Consider the following 17,717-nt stretch of genomic DNA (forward strand, 5'->3'; position numbering starts at 1 on the left):
GACAGGATGGTGCATAAGACCAGGCAGAGTTCAGCCCTGTTAGGCTGAGTTCATCTGTGCTGTACACAGGGTCCCCAGGAGCTGGAATTGACTAGATGGCACTAACATACTGATACTAGAGGTCAACATTTTTGCATTTATTTAGGCTTAAATATATGATGGATTAAGTAAATATATTTTCATATTTCACCCTAAAACCACAGTTAGAGAGGAGCAGTCTTTTGAGCTCAGAAGTCTTTTTAGAGGATAAAGACTGTCATTGGCCCACAGATAAAGATCTTAACACTGTACCTTCTATAAGTTCAATAGTCACAGTTCTGGTTCCTGTAGCTCTATTTAGGTAAGGAACAAAGATGAACACTGGCACATGTGCCAAAAATTTGAAGGAAATGCATTAGGGAATCTAAAGATATTGAATGAGGCTCCCTACAAAAAAACACAAACCAAGTGGATTATGTCTATATTTCAGAGATACAATGTAATATTTTGGTCAAATTTCTGTGGGATATTCTGGTAGTAAGTACAGTGACCAACTCATCTCAGTCTGCCTGGGACTGTCCACATTTTAAAACTGAAAGTCCCTCATCCCAGGAAACTCCTCAATCCTGGGCAAGCTGAAATGGTTAAATTTCACCCTAGTGGTAAGGGATGGTTCTTTATGCTTCTTGTATATTTTCCACAATGTCAGGCTATAGTAGGAACTGATTAATTTTTCAGTGTTAACACTTACACAATGATTTATATGAATTCCTATATTGACAGTTACACAATTGTGAATATAGGTTCAACATTACCTGGCCCAATCTGCCTTTCTAGTTATTATATTTCTATGAACCTTATGTTTTAGCTATACTGAATTTTTTGGCTTTCCAAAGTCATGCATTTTCAGACAACTATGTCTTTTCTCAGGCGATTTTCTTCCTGGAATGCTTTTCCATCCCTCTGAACACATACTGAACTTATCCAACAAGGTCCAATTCAAATAGCAGACCTTGTCACAAGCCTTCCCTGATACTTCCCTTTCTTTAATTTCCTCTATTCCCCAATAAAGTGACTTGCTTCCTCTGGTGTACTACCAGCATTTAAAAAAATTCTTTCTTATACCAATTGCTCCCTTGTGCTAATATGTGTCTACGTCTTTGCTTTGGTTTCTAGACTACAAGTGCAAAGTGCTCTATTTTTGTTTTCTTTAATTTTTATTTATTTATTTCTGATAAGGAAGCTTGGCCCTGAGTTAATATCTGTTGCCAATCTTCCTCTTTTACCTTGAGGAAGACTGTTTCTGACCTAACATCTGTGCCAGTCCTCCTCTATTTTGTATGTGGGTCATTGCCACAGCATGGCCCGCTGAACACTGTGTAGGTCCACAACCGGGACCTTAATGGTGAACCCTGGGGCGCCAAAGGAGAGCGGGTGAACTTAACCAGCATGCCACAGGGCCAGCCCCAGCTCTATCCTTTTGTTACTAGTGTCCAACCCTTTCTGGCACATAGGAATGCGTGCAAAATTGACACATAGTGTTTTATAAATTTTAAAGCTTATTTTACATGCAGAACCTCATTTGATCCTCTCAAGAATTCTGTGAGCTTGGCAAAGTTGACCATAGTATATTTGTTTGGCAGATGAACAGACATGCTTAGAGATGGTGACTTGACCAAGGTTAGGTCCAGATAAGTGTTGGGAATGAATCCCAGGTCTTCTGATCCCCACTCTTTCTACTAAATCCCTCTGATGGTTAAAGGTCATCCAGCAGTCAGAATTACTGTGTGTGTAGATAAAATAAGTGATGCAACAATATTTGAAAAGTAGACTTTGTGTAAAAGCTAACCTTGTCTTTTCCCATCATTCAAAACGCAGGCCACTCCGGAACATTCGTTCACTTCCTCAATTTAGTTTTATCTGGTAAGAAACCTCCGCTAAAACATTTGACCCTAAGTCAAATTGAGAAAACTCCACAGGCCACTAAAGGTTACCCCTTACTGAATGAAAGAAGTTTCGTTATTAAAAGGATTTTTATACCATGATATCAGGAATTCTCAGTTTGGATGTGCTTTTCAAAACTGCAGACCTTTTGTCTAACGGATTCTTTCTATTTTGTCTCTACTAACACAGGCTTCTAGCTGCCGGGTAACTAGCAATCCTTGTCCGAACGGGAAAGCTCCGTGTTAGGAATCTAGCAGGGGAAAAGGGTTGTATTCCACATCTGCCACTGAATCTGGGATTTTTCTTTCGTCGTCCCACCACCTAAAGTGAAATAATGCCACACCAACCTCACAAGATCCAGCGAGAATGAGAGACCCAAAAAACACGACTCACAGACCTCAGTCCTAAACCCATAAAAAATGCTATCATAGCTTCACAGTTCTGTGCTCTGCTAATGTAACATGACCTACTTAGTATTGAAAGTAAGGCGCTTACAATCCTAGTAAAGCAAAACTCACATCCCTACTACCCTCCATCCCGTGCCTCCGAGTCTTTCCTGAGAGATGCCGCCTTCCGGCTCTCCTCTGAGCATCCGAGAGGCGCAAAGAGCGCGCGCGCAGTGAGGCTTAGAGCCTGTGCAACTGACGTCACTGCCAGGCGCCCGGTGGCACGTTGGCCAGGTCTTCTGCAGGCTTTCCAGGGACAAAAATGGCCATGGCCAGCGGTTTTTACCTGCGCTACTACGTAGGGCACAAGGGGAAATTTGGACACGAGTTTCTGGAGTTTGAGTTTCGACCGGACGGTGAGCAGAGGAGGGGCCGCTGGCGCCGCCCCCAGCGTGGTGCTGAGCTGGGGAAGGAAGCGAGGCGGACCTGCCGCGGAGGAGGCGGGGTGGGGCGAGCAGCTTCGGCGGGCTGCGAGTTTGCAATGTGAGCTGAGGCCACTGCTTGAGACGAAGCAATAGGAGTTTAAGAGTATAGAAGGCATAAATTGGTTTCGTGAATGGAAGATAGTGGGTGTAAATTAATTCAGAAAAGCTAATCCTGCCAGATGCTGAAAAGCTGAACCCGTGTGAATCAGAATCCCAGAATCAGCGCAGCGCTGCGGACCTTGCAGGTCATCTAGTTTTTCGACCTAATACATAACATGATCATTTCTGAGAACGTCCCCACCCCGCAGCGATCCATGGATACTGATATTCTTTCTGTGACTAGTAACTTTCCGATTACCCATTCATCCATTTTATTCATTCAGTCGCTGTATGTAAGGCAACGTGTCGAAAAACGAATGAGACCTGTTCCGGAGGGGGGGCGCCCGACGTGTAGAAAAATGAGTGTAATGATGTTTTTTGCGTGCTTTAAATACAGTTATTCTCCTTTGGATGGATTAAGAATACAAAAAATGGGGAGTGGTTAGATCTATGTGAAAGAATTGGGAAAAGCTTCCTAAAGAAGGTGACGGTTGAGAGGAGTCTTGAGAGTATTTTTCTTGGTCTCTAAGGGAGAAACGTTGAAGACCGCTGAGAGCAGCATGAGTAGAGGGCGAGGTGGAACTGCCTGCTGCCCAGGTAATGTGCAGCAGATTCTGTCATTTCACAGCTCTGATTCTCTTTAGAGAGTCTTATTGTGTATTGAACTCTTCTTGAAACAAGGACAGTACAACTGCATAGGCTTTTGTTTTTTGAAGGTATATTATTTGCTGGGCAACATGTGAATCCAAAAATTTAAGGTGCAGTAACTGAGTAAGACTCTTGGATTTTCTTCAAGGAGTTGTGTCTTGGCGAGGGACACAGACATGAAACTAACCATAAAGTAGTATGGATATTAAGTGCTATGTTCATGCTTTGGACAAAGTTCTATGAGAGGATGAAAGAAAAATTAAGGGAGGATCACATATTAGGAAAGGGGAACAGTAGCAGACATTTCAGGCAGAACTTAAGGAACTAGAGCCCTGCAATTTAGAAACCATAATCACCTCTTGTTCTTCTCAGGTCTCTTCTAAATTTAGCTAAGTAACCAATTTACCTGAATTCTCCATCTTTTCTTTTCTTATGTGATACTGTTTTCAGTGCCTTTCCCTGTGAACAGTTTTCAGCTTGTCCATATTACTTTTACCCAGTAACATAAATTAAGTAGTCTAATATCATCAAGGAAATTTCATGGCAGGACAGTGGTTCTCGTCCGTTTATCTGCCACCACACCATCCGCTTGCTCATCAGTAACAGTGACTCACAAAGACAGTGGTTCTTAAGGGGTTCACCTCATTAGGATAATCTATCCTTGTAGAGGATCAGGACCACATTACATTTGCACTTGTGCATGAGGAGAAGCGTGCATCAGGGAGTACAAAAGTCATGGCAGATTAAAATTAGCTATAGATCACCTAAGCCACTGGCCAACCTTTATCCAGAAGCAGCACATAGTTTGTATGCTTCCTAGTAACAATTGTAAAATATTAGCATTGTCATATTATATACATACATTAATTTGAAGGAAAATAATTAACAGAGAACATTTTGGAGTAGTGGGGAAAGCAGGAGTATTGGAAGATGGTAGATCTAGACCTGAATCTTGTGTCACCCTGGGCAAGTTTTACTTCACTCTGCTTTCTCAACTATGAATAGGTGAGAGAAGAAAACCTACTTTTTAGTGTTGTTTTATGGATTAGATTAAGTCTTCTGAGTAAATCACTGAGCACCAATACAGCCATACAACATAAACTTTAAAAGAAATATTTGTTCCTTTTTCAGATTCCCTGTGTAGTTCATGACATAGCTTAAGAAAATGGGACTTAGAAATGGCCCTCCCATTACACTGAATTACGTTGAAGGCATGGAATACTTAAAAATTATATCAAATATTTAAAAATTATATCAAAGGCATGGAATATTGAAAAATTTGACTGGCTTCAACTGTAGACAATTTACCAGTAAATTTTTGAGTATCTACGTGCCTAGCATTGATCTTATGCTAGGAGGGAGGAAATAATTAATAAAAATAGTAGTATAAAATAGCTTTCATTTTCAAAATTGCTTACGATGTTGCTTCTTTATTTGTTTTAGCAGTTTTTGCTGTTATAGATTGAATTTTTTTCCACTCCCCACAGGAAAGCTTAGATATGCCAACAACAGCAATTACAAAAATGATGTCATGATCAGAAAAGAAGTAAGTTTTTTTTGAATGTCTAATTTTTTGCATTTAGCTCGTTTTCCTCATGTCTGTGTTGAATTTACAAAAGTACATCTAAGGCTGTATTGTAAAGAAGCCAATTAATAGATTCAAAAGGGATTCTGCTTAAATTAGATATAGTTGTTAGCTTCTGTAACAACAAAAGAAGCAATCTGAGTATATTAATTTGTAATCCCACATTTGAACGTATCGCTTAATTCATTTTATAATTTGTCATTTTACTCTGTTCACTATTAATTGATAATCATGATTGAAACACAGTATAATTTTAAATGAAAGACTCAAAAGTTAGAGATAGAAAGTTCAGCACACTATGATGTGCACTTGCTTTTGTCTCTGTTCATCTCATAATTTTGTGTCGTCACCATTAGCCACTTGGAGATATTTGAATCTCATGTTAAAAAGGCAGAATACTTGGTTTTATAATGGGGTTAATGATGTGAAGAGGGAAAATATATATCTTGAAGGAAAGGGCAAGAGAGTGGAAAAAAATCATAGGATGAATCATTCTCTCCCGTCTTGTACTTTTGGAATCAGAATTAAATTTTTCTGTGATATTCCGTTTGAATATTCAGGGTTCATAACTACGTTTTATCATTTACTTTTGAACTATGAGAAGAAATAGGCATTATGAAATTTTTATTATAACTTATTTTCAGGCTTATGTACACAAGAGTGTAATGGAAGAATTGAAGAGGATTATTGATGACAGTGAAATTACAAAAGAAGATGATGCTTTGTGGCCTCCCCCAACAGGCTTGGCCGACAGGTTCGTATTGGTCATTCTGTAGATGCTTAAATATTAAAAATTGATAATATAATTACGGTGTTTCTCTTTATTTAAAATAGATCCTTATTGATTCTTTGGATTTCTGTTTAGTAGGCACCAGGTAAGTACTCTTTTTTTTCCATTTATTTATTTTCGGATGTACGTCATAATATATTTCAAATTCTGTGTAGATTACATCATGTTCACCACCCAAAAACTAATTATAGTCCATCCCCTCACATGTGAGCCTAATCACTCCTTTTGCCCTCCCCCCGATCCCCGCTTCCCCTGTGGTAACCACCAATCCAATCTCCTTTGCTATGTGTTTGTTTGTCATCGTTTTTATCTCCTACTTATGAGTGAGATCATATGGTATTTGACCTTCTCCCTCTGACTAATTTCACTCAGCATAATACCCTCAAGGTCCATCCATGTTGTCACAAATGGCCGGATTTCATCATTTCTTATGGTTGAGTAGTACTCCATTGTGTATAAATACCACATCTTCTTTATCTATTCATCCCTTGATGGGCACCTAGGTTGTTCCAAGTCTTGGCTATTGTGTAGAATGCTGCAATGAACATAGGTGTGCATGTATCTTTATGCTTTTGTGTTTTCAAGTTCTTTGGATAAATACCCAGCAGTGGGATAGCTGGATCATATGGTAGATCTATCCTTAATTTTCTGAGGATGCTCCATACTGCTTTCCATAGTGGCTGTATCAATTTGCACTCCCACCAGCAGTGAACAAGGGTTCCCTTCTCTCCACATCCTCTCCAACATTTGTTGTTTCCTGTCTTGTTAATTATAGCCATTCTGACTGGAGTGAGGTGATACCTCATTGTAGTTTTGATTTGCATTTCCCTGATAGCTAATGATGTTGAGCATTTTTTCATATGCCTGTTGGCCATCCATATATCTTCGTTGGAGAAATCTCTGTTCAGATCTTTTGCCTGTTTTCTAATTGGATTGTTGGTTTTTTTGTTGTTGAGCTGTATGAGTTCTTTGTATATTTTGGATATTAACACCTTATCTGATATATGGTTTGCAAATATCTTCTCGCAATTGTTAGGTTGTCTTTTCATTTTGTTGATGGTTTGCTTTCCTGTGCAGAAGCTTTTTAGTTTGATGTAGTCCCATTTGTTCATTTTTTCTTTTGTTTCCCTTGCCCGGTCAGACATGGGACTTGAAAATATGCTGCTCAGACCGATCTCAAAGAGCATACTGCCTATGTTTTCTTCTAGAAGTTTCATGGTTTCGGGTCTTACATTCAAGTCTTTAATCCATTTTGAGTTGATTTTTGTGCATGGTGTAAGGGAATGGTCTACTTTCATTCTTTTGCATGTGGCTGTCCAGTTTTCCCAGCACCATTTATTGAAGAGATTCTCCTTTCTCCATTGTATGCTCTTGGCTCCCTTGTTGAATATTAGCTGTCCATAAACGTATGGGTTTAATTCTGGGCTCTCAATTCTCTTCCCTTGATCTGTGTGTCTGTTTTTGTGCCAGTACCATGCTGTTTTGGTTACTATGGCTTTGTAGTATAATCTGAAATCAGGGAGTGTGGTACTTCCAGCTTTGTTCTTTTTTCTCAGGAATCCTTTTGCTATTCAGCGTTTTTTGTTGTTTCATATAAATTTTAGGATTCTTTGTTCTATTTCTGTGAAAAATGTTGTTGGAACTTTGATAGGGATTGCGTTGGAAGTATGGATATTTTAATGATGGTAATTCTTCCAATCCAAGAGCATGGAATATCTTTCCATTTCTTTGTGTGTTCTTTGATTTCTTTCAACAATGTTTTATAGTTTTCAGTGTACAGATCTTTCACCTCTTTGGCTAAGATTATTCCTAGGTATTTTATTCTTTTTGTTGCAATTGTAAATGGGATTGTATTCTTAATTTCTCTTTCTGCTACTTTGTTGTTAGTTTATAGAAATGCAACAAGTTTTTGTACGTTGATTTTGTATCCCGCAACTTAACTGTATTCCTTTATTGTTTCTAAAAGTTTTTTAGTGGAATCTTTAGGGTTTTCTAGATATAAAATCATGTCGTCTGCAAGAGTGACAGTTTCACTTCTTTTCCAATGTGGATCCCATTTATTTCTATTTCTTGCCTGATTGCTCTGGCTAGGACTTCCAATACTATGTTAAATAAGAGTGGTGACAGTGGGCATCTTTGTCTTGTTCCTGTTCTTAGAGGAATAGCTTTCAGTTTTTCTCCATTGAGAATGATATTTGCTGTGGGTTTGTCATATATGGCCTTTATTATGTTGAAGTATTTTCCTTCTATACCCATTTTATTTAGAGTTTTTATCATAAATGGAAACTGTATCTTGTCAAATGCTTTCTCTGCATCTATTGAGATAATTATGTGACTTTTATTCTTCATTTTGTGAATGTGGTGCATCATGTTGATAGATTTGTGGATGTTGTCCCATCCCTGCATCCCCGGAATGAAACCCACTTGATCATGATGTATGATCTTTTTCATGTATTATTGTATTCGATTTGCTAGTATTTTGTTGAGGATTTTTGCATCAATGTTCATCAGTGATATTGGCCTGTAATTTTTTTTTTTTATTAATGTTATGATAGATTACAACCTTGTGAGATTTCAGTTGTACATTTTTGTTAGTCATGTTGTGGGTACACCACTTCCCCCTTTGTGCCCTCCCCCCACCCCCCCTTTTCCCTGGTAACCACCGATCAGATCTCCTTATCAATATACTAACTTCCACCTATGAGTGCAGTCATATAGAGTTCGTCTTTCTCTGACTGGCTTATTTTGCTTAACATAATACCCTCAAGGTCCATCCACATTGCTGTGAATGGGCCAATTTTGTCTTTTTTTATGGCTGAGTAGTATTCCATTGTGTATATATACCACATCTTCTTTATCCAATCATCAGTTTCTGGGCATGTAGGTTGGTTCCACGTCTTGGCTATTGTAAATAATGCTGCGATGAACATAGGGGTGCAAGGGAGTCTTGGGATTTCTGATTTCAGGTTCTTAGGATAGGTACCCAGTAGTGGGATGGCTGGGTCATAGGGTATTTCTATTTTTAACTTTTTGAGAAATCTCCATACTGTTTTCCATAGTGGCTGTACCAGTTTGCATTCCCACCAACAGTGTATGAGGGTTCCTTTTTCTCCACAACCTCTCCAACATTTGTCGCTCTTGGTTTTGGATGTTTTTGCCAATCTAAAGGGTGTAAGGTGATATCTTAGTGTAGTTTTGATTTGCATTTCCCTGAGGATTAGCGATGATGAACATCTTTTCATGTGTCTATTGGCCATATTCATATCTTCTTTTGAGAAATGTCTGTTCATGTCCTCTGCCCATTTTTTGATCGGGTTGTTTGTTTTTTTGTTGTTAAGCAGTGTGAGTTCTTTGTATATTATGGAGATTAACCCTTTGTCGGATAAGTGGCTTGTAAATATTTTTTCCCAATTAGTGAGCTGTTTTTTTGTTTCAATCCTGTTTCCCCTTGCCTTGAAGAAGCTCTTTAGTCTGATGAAGTCCCATTTGTTTATTCTTTCTATTGTTTCCCTCAACTGAGGAGTTATAGTGTCCGAAAAGATTCTTTTGAAACTGATGTCAAAGAGTGTACTGCCTATGGCCTGTAATTTTTTTTGTGTTGTCCTTGTCTGGTTTCGGTATCAGGATAATGTTGGCATCGTAGAAGGAGTTAGGAAGCCTCCCCTCCTCTTCAATTTTTTGGAAGAGTTTGAGAAGGATAGGTCTTAAGTCTTCTTTGAATGTTTGGTAGAATTCACCAGAGAAGCCATCTGGTCCTGGACTTTTATTTTTTGGGAGGTTTTTGATTCCTGTTTCGATCTCCTTGCTGGTGATCGGTCTATTCAAATTTTCTACTTCTTTTTGGTCCAGTTTTGGAAGGTTGTATGTTTCTAAGAATTTATCCATTTCTTTTAGATTATCCAATTTGTTGGTATATAGCTTTTCATAGTATTCTCTTATTATCTTTTGTATTTCTGAGGTGTCCGTTGTAATCTCTCCTCTTTCATTTCTGATTTTATTTATTTGAGCCTTCTCTCCTTTTTTTTGGTGAGTCTAGCTAATGGTTTCTCAATTTTCTTTATCTTTTCAAAGAATCAGCTCTTGGTTTCATTAATTTTTTCTATTGTTTTTTTAGTCTCTATTGTGTTTCTTTCTGCTCTGATTTTTATTATTTCCTTCCTTCTGCTGATTTTGGGCTTTGTTTGTTGTTCTTTTCCCAGTAGCTTTAGAAGCACTTTTAGATTGTCTATTTGCAGTTGTTCTTATTTGAGGTAGGCCTGAATTGCTATAACCTTCCCTCTTAGAACCACTTTTGCTGTAACTCACAGATTTTGGAATGTTGTGGTTTCATTTTCATTTGTCTCCAGGAATTTTTTGATTTCTTTGATTTCTTCATTAACCCAATTATTGTTCAGTAGCATTTTGTTTAATCTCCACATTTTTGTGGCTTTTCTGCTTTTCTTCCTGTAGTTGATTTCTAGTTTCATACCTTTGTGGTCAGAAAAGATACATGGTATTATTTCAGTCTTCTTAAGTTTATTGAGACTTGTTTTGTGGCCAAATAAGTGATCAATCCTGGAGAATGTTCCATGGGCATTTGAAAAGAATGTGTATTCTGTGGTTTTTGGATGGAATCTTCTGTATATATCTACTAAGTCCGTCTAGTCTAATGTATCCTTTAAGGCCAGTGTTTCCTTATTGATCTTCTGTTTCGATGATCTTTGCATCAGTGTAAGTGGATTGTTAAAGTCCCCTACTATTATTGTGTTACTGTCTATTTGTCCTTTTATGTCTGTTAATAATTGCTTTATATATTTAGGTGCTCCTATGTTGGGTGCGTAGATATTTACAAGTGTTATATCTTCTTGTTGGATTGTTCCCTTTATCATTCTGCAGTATCTGTCTTTGTCTCTTGTCAAAGTTTTTGTTTTAAAGTCTGTTTTGTCTGATATAAGTGTTGCTACCCCTGCTTTCTTTTCTTTGCCATTTGCATGGGATATCTTTTTCCATCATTTCACTTTCAGTTTGTGAGTGTCTTTAGGTCTGAGGTGTGTCTCTTTTATGCAGCGTATACATGGCTCTTGTTCTTTATCCAATTGGCCACCCCATGGCATTTGATTGGAGCATTTAGTCCATTTATATTTAAAGTAGCTATTGATAAATATCTATTTATTGCCATTTTGTTACTTTTTTTTCTGGGTGTTTTAGTAGTTCTTCTCTGGTTGTGTCTTTTTCTCTTGCTCTCTTCCCTTGTGGTTTGATGGCTATCTTTAGGAATATGTTTGATTTCTTTTGTCTTACTTTATTTCTTGCTTGTTAGAGGTTTCTGATTTGTGATTACCATGAGGACCTTATTTAATACACTATGCATATAATAGTCTATATTGAGTTGATCGACTGTTTAGCTTGACCTCTTTCTAAAAGCTCTACTTTTTCATTCCCCTCCTCCACATTATATGTTTTTCAAATCATATATAGTCTCTTGTTTAGTGTGTGTCTATCCATTATCCTCTTATCATTGAAATAGGTGATTTTAGTACATTTGTCTTTTAACCTTCATATTTTCTTCACAGGTAGTTGATCTGCTGCCTTTACTATATTTTTACCTTACAAGTGATTTTATTGCCAGTTTTTTGTTGTTGTTGTTTTGTTTTTTTGATAATTTTTTTTAATCTCTACTTGTGGTCATTTCTTTCCCACTTAAGTAAGTCCCTTCAACATTTCTTGCAGAACTGGTTTCTTGGTGATAAACTCCTTTAATTTTTGCTTGTCTGAGAAGCTCTTTATCTCTCCTTCCATTCTGAACGACAACCTGATGGATAGAGTATTCTTGGCTGTAGGTTTTTTCCTTTTAGCACTTTAAGTACGTCATTGCATTCTCTTCTCACCTGTACAATCTTGGCTGAGAAGTCCGCTGATAGCCTGATGGGCTTCCCTTTATATGTCACTTGTGGCCTTTCTCTTGCTGCTTTTGGGAATCTCTCTTTGTGTTTAATTTGGGACATTTTAATTATAATATGTCTTGGGTGTGGGCCTCTTTCAGCTTATTTTGTTTGGAGCTCTCTGTGCTTCCTGAACTTGGATGTCTGTTTCCTTCCTCAGGTTAGGAAAATTTTCTTCTACTATTTCTACAAATAAATTTTCTGCCCCTTTGTTTCTCTCTTCTCCTTCTGGGAACCCTATAATCCGAATGTTAGCACGCTTGATATTGTCCCAGAGTTCCCTTACATTGTTCTCATTCTGTCTAATTCTTTTTTCTCTTTTCTGTTCTACTTGGGTGATTTCCTCTAGTCTTTTGTCTAGCTCGCTGATCCGTTATTCTGCTTCCTCTACTCTGTTATTGAGTCCCTCTAGTGAATTTCTCATTTTGAGTATTGTATTCTTCATTTCTGATTGGTTTTTTTAAACTATCTTTCAGTTCTTTGCTGATGTGCTCACTGTATTCATCCATTCTTCTCTGCATATCTGTGAGCATCCTCATGATATTTTGTTTGAACTCTTTGTTGAGTAGGTCACTAGTTTCTGTTTCATTTAGTCCTTTTTCTGGTGTTTTGTAGTGTTCCCTTGCTTGGAAAGTATTCCTTTGCCTCCTCATTATGCCTCTTTCTCTGTGCTTATTTTTATGTATTAGGTGAGTCGGCTATGTCTCCTGATCTTGGAGAAGTGGCCTTATGTATGAGATGCCTTATGAGGCCCAGCAGTGTGCTTCCCTCTCATCACCAGTCCATCAGAAGCAGGCGTGACCCCTTTGTGAGCTACTTGTGTCCTTCTGCTGTGGCAGGGTTGCTCCCACTGCAGGTACCCAGGGAATCTAATGTTTCCTTCCCTGGCAAGCTATTTGTAAATTTGGTTTGGGGAGCTTCAGCACTGTTTGCTACAACGTCTATCAGCACACTCCTATTGCAGGTTTCCTCTTAATTGGGTTGGTACCCAGTGTAGCTGGTTGCTAGGCTCATGGGGTACAGTTGTGATAAGCCTCAGGCCTACAAGCTGTTATCAGTTCTCTTAGGAGTGCAGCTGAGTGGGGCTGGCCCTAGGCACTGGGGCGCTGAATTATTTCAGGCGTTGGAAGGGGGCGCTGATCCTTTTTATGGCTATTTGTGAATCACAGGTCTTCTGCTGCTGATAAGCCTCACCCCCCACTGCACCACATACACTGTCAACACAGTCCTGGTCTGTGCACACTTCTCAATCCCCTGGAGCATACCCTGATGCCGCACTGCAGGGGCCCCCACTTCACCAGTGTCCCCCACAGTTCACCTGGTCCTCACACAGGCCCTGCCCCACAGGGGCAGACACCCTTGCCTGCCTGTAGAGGATCAAGGCACCTAGTCAATGCAGGCTGAAAAGTAGCCTGAGGGCTTGCTGTTAGGTGGGGCTGGTCCCTAGAGCCGATTGCCTGCATTAAATCTGTGCTCTAGTGGGCATGTCAGACCCCTGGGCTAACAGGCCAAGGGATGAACCTCAATGGCCCCCACCGGGTTCCATGTCAGCATGCCTGGACCAGCTTTGAACAATGGCCCCCACCAATGTCTCAGTCTCAAGAGAGGTCTCTCCTCTCACCAAGATACCCACAGAGCCCACCAGGTGAGTCTCATTTCACCAAAGGACTGTCAGCCTTCTCTCTGGTGATTTTAGGTTGCTGCAATGAGTGAGTTTGTGCGTGGGCCCTTTAAGACCCAAGTCTTTTCGGCTTTCAGCTAATAGCTTTCCTGGGGTTATCCTTGCTGCAGTTAATAGTGAGCAAAGCCAGACAGTAAGACTCCCGTCTCAGTTGGGCTGAGTCCGAAGTATGCTTATAGCAGTATCACCCCTGCTCCAGACCTCACTCCTCCAGGGAAGGTTGCGTACCTTAGGGTGGCTCCTGCCTGGCCAGCTGAGAAGCTCCACTGCTCCCAAAGGGGGCTTTTTTCCTGTCTAGCAGGAATGACTGCCTCTTCTGCCTTTGTCAGGGCTGTCCTTTGTTGTGGGGGGTTCTTTTTATCCAGTTTTCAGTTTTCAATCTGGGGCAGTTTTTCCAAAAATTGTTGTAACTTGGTTGTGTTCGTGGGAATAGGCGAGTTCAATGTCTGCTCACACCACCATCTTGACAAGATTTCTGCATACTCTTTAATTTTGTTTTACTTAGCCTCATTTTCTGTGTTACATCCTAGTAGGAGTTGATGCATAGCTCTAAAGTGAAATCTACATCCTTCTGAACAGTCCTCTCTGTAGCCACCACAGTCAAAGTTAGGATGTTTTCACATTGTTATGAATAATTTGTATTGTATGTTAATCACTTTTATTAGGAATAAGTACAGGTGTATGTTAAATTCAAGACTTAGGATCTCATTGACTATATAAAATTTACTGTCTCCAAATTTACAACTTTGAAACCTCTTATTTGCATCTTTATGCCCCAGAGAGGGATTTGATTGGTTTTTTTGTTCAAACTGACCATTGCCTTTGCCTCTCATATTCCCTTCAGAGTAACTGATGTGTCTCAAAGGGCTTCTGAAGTGCTCTGAAAGCCTGATTTCACAGGTTAGAAAGAATTGTGTCTTTTCAACTCCTGGAGAAATGAGATATGACCCCTGAAGGAGGAAATTTTTAATTTCTCTTTTATATGTTCCTGAGGATTATACTTTGTAACACCTTCTTTGCCTAGAAGAAAATGTGGAGAAATCTAACATGCTGACACTCTAGCAGTAACTTAACCCTTCTATTTAAAAAAAAAAACATTATTTAGAACAGGAAAGGTCATAGCAATATTTATTTTATGCATTGTAAACACTTATAAAAAGTAAATTTAGATAGTATGTTTTATGCATATGTGCATATGTACTAAAATACAAACAACAGCAGTGAACTCTTTATGTCTTTTAGACTCAGGGAGAGCCCAGTATTTTCATCTACCCATTTGATGATGTGTTCATGTGTTTTGGTTGGTGGGGGAGGATTAGGCATGCTCCGGAAATTGTCTGTTGGATCTTCAGATTAAAGATTTTATGACTTTGAGAGTCTCACTTAACTTTGCATTGTGTGTGTGCCTTAGGCTGTGCATAATTAAGTCTTCTGATCAAATTGTAGCTAAGACTGTCTGTAATGTCATCTCTTACTTAACCTGAAAAGTCACAGACATAGCCTCTTAATTACTGGTTTTAGATTTGCAGATAAAATATAGAGAAAAACTTACACAGTGATCCTGGCACACTGGGAGCATCTACTTTAAGGTGTTTGTTTTACTAGTTCTTAATGTTTTTTAAACTCAAAAGAGTCTGAGTCTTTTAGTCTTAGAGTCCAGGATTCAAATATCAGTGGTTGTAAATTAGTAGTTGTAAATATCAACAAGTATTTTCCTATGCTTTATGAATCTTGGATTTCACATTTGTAAAATGAGCCTAATAGAGCCTACCTGATAAGGGTATTTTAGGGATTACAGATAATGTTTGTAAAGTCCCTAGCAGCAGGACCTGACACATAATAGGTACTAAAGTGGTGCTATTATTATTATGCATTTTGTTTTTAGAGCCCAGTAGAAAGGGTAAATGTGTTTGTATTTATCATATTAAAAATAGGCTTATACCCATATTATTATTTTTACATCATTGGGCTTCAAAGTGATGCCTTCAGTTTGTTCTGACGTTATAAGAAACGTTTGTGTGTCACTTTTAGGTATATTGTTCATTTTATAGTATCTTCTTTAAGAGATCTCTGGAAAGCACTTTTGGTTGGTCCCAGCATTGGGGACTGTTGAGCAGTTGATGAGGTTCTTATTTTATAGACATGGTTTACGTCTAACAGATCAAGTGTCCTTTTTGTTTTCCTTCTCTGTGACTGCTAGAAAACTTGCGGCTAAAATTGGGACCTTTTGGTAGTAAGAATACAGATATCTCTGGGAAGGATTTTTATATTAACTACATTTCTCTTTTATTTTTTTCAGGAGCTTGAAATTGTAATTGGAGATGAACACATTTCTTTCACCACATCAAAAATAGGTTCTCTTATTGATGTAAATCAGTCAAAGTAAGTGTGTTAAAGCAGTTTGACTAAATTGATAAAATTTATCTCTAATAGCGAGAGAACTATAGCCAGGTTGCTAAGATTATTTCAATGGCACCCTATCAGTTTATTAGCCAGCTGTAATTCTGATTCTTATGTCATTAAAGACTTGTGATCAAAGATGTTAGCAGGGTATTTAATTGATTGCCAAAAAATTCTTAATCCAAAAATATAATAATACCCAAGTTTTATTAGCTGCTTTTTTTGTAAAAATCTGTGAACAGTGTGACAAAATTTAAAAGAAATCCTCATTGGGTTATATCAGCCTCATTAGCCCCATGTCACATCATTCTCCTCTAGTTCCAATAAATGGAAAAAAATCTAGTAGAGCTAAAGTATGGTTTTAGCTACCTCATCCTCCCAAGTTCTGTGTCCCTGTAGCACATACCATTGTCTTTGTGTGAAAAATCTATTTCCAGTTCTTTCTTTCTACTCTTTCCCCTTAAAATGTCTGCACACTGCTTTTTCCTATCACTTTAAATTGTAATAACTTATTTGTCGCTTTGCTGGTTTACATGTGAGCTCCTTGTTGCATCTCCAAAGTTAGCACAGTGCCTGGCCCACACATAGGAGCTTTATGAATATTTATTACAGGAAAGGAGAAAGGAATGAATGCTTAATAACTATTGGGTACAAAAGGCTGTGTTCATAAAGACTGACCAGAGAGTTTTAAACTATCAAATTTATTTTCTCACAGTTGGTGAGGATGTGGCATTCATACCCACTGGGATTGTAAATTGGTACAGTGTTTTTGGAAAGCAATTTGATAATATGCTTTGAAAGCTGTTGATGTTTTACTCATCTATGTCCTAGTAATTTCATTTCTGAGCATCTCTTCTGGGGAAATATTCTCAAATAATGAAAAAGCTGTTATTCATAAAGTGGTCTTTGAAGCCTTATTTATAATAGGAAAAAAATCCAAATTTCTAACAAGGAGAGAATTGTTAAAGTAACTAAAAATTATTTGTGAATTTTTTTAATGTAGTGGAAAATAATGTTAAAAAGGGCACAGGGAATGATTTTAGTTATTAAAAAAATAGAGCAACATCAAAATATTTATAGTTACTCTGTGTGGAGTGACATATAGTATTACAAGTATTTTTTTCTATCTTTATAATTTTATCTGCTTTATACATTTTTGTGATACATAGCTATTACTTTTATGAGAAAATGAACACTTTAAATATGAAATGAATACTGGTGAAGAAAATTTACATTTCTTTCTTACAGAAAAGATAGAGATGGTAATTGTTCAGTATGTTCATTGTAGTTACCAGCAGATTCTCCCCTTCTCCTTGCTTCCTTTAAGTTAAGTTTTTAGGTTTTTGTTTTGTTTTAGGAATTAACTTAGAAAATTATGTTGTTTCATTCTAGAAACCAGAAAGTAACTCTTACCTTTTTAAATTTTAGGGATCCTGAAGGCCTTCGAGTATTTTACTGTTTGGTACAGGACCTGAAATGTTTAGTTTTTAGTCTTATTGGATTACATTTCAAGATTAAACCAATGCAAGTTGTGTGTTTTTTGAAGCTGCTTTTATATTTAATTAAGAGATGGGTAAAGGAGGGCTTATTTGTCATTCACACTACTGAGATTTTTATGAATGTGAAGCAGACAAATTTTTTTTTGTATACAAACAAGGTAAGAAAATACATAAACAAGCTTGATTGTTATCCTCACTTGGGTCCAAGTGGGTTGGACAGTTCCTGCACACATTAAATTCTGTAAATAAAAGCCACCTTTCTTTGAAATTGTGCTCCAATAAACATATCAAAGCCTGGAT

General features: G+C 38.0%; 1 pseudogene; it reads left to right on the plus strand.

The window, feature by feature from the left end:
* The first annotated feature begins 2,595 nt into the window (after positions 1 to 2,595).
* On the plus strand, positions 2,596 to 17,714 carry LOC124235593 (protein mago nashi homolog 2-like; annotated as a pseudogene).
* Positions 17,715 to 17,717: the final 3 nt, after the last annotated feature.

Source organism: Equus quagga, chromosome 1 (genome assembly GCF_021613505.1).
Source record: "Equus quagga isolate Etosha38 chromosome 1, UCLA_HA_Equagga_1.0, whole genome shotgun sequence".
NCBI classification, from domain to species: domain Eukaryota; kingdom Metazoa; phylum Chordata; class Mammalia; order Perissodactyla; family Equidae; genus Equus; species Equus quagga.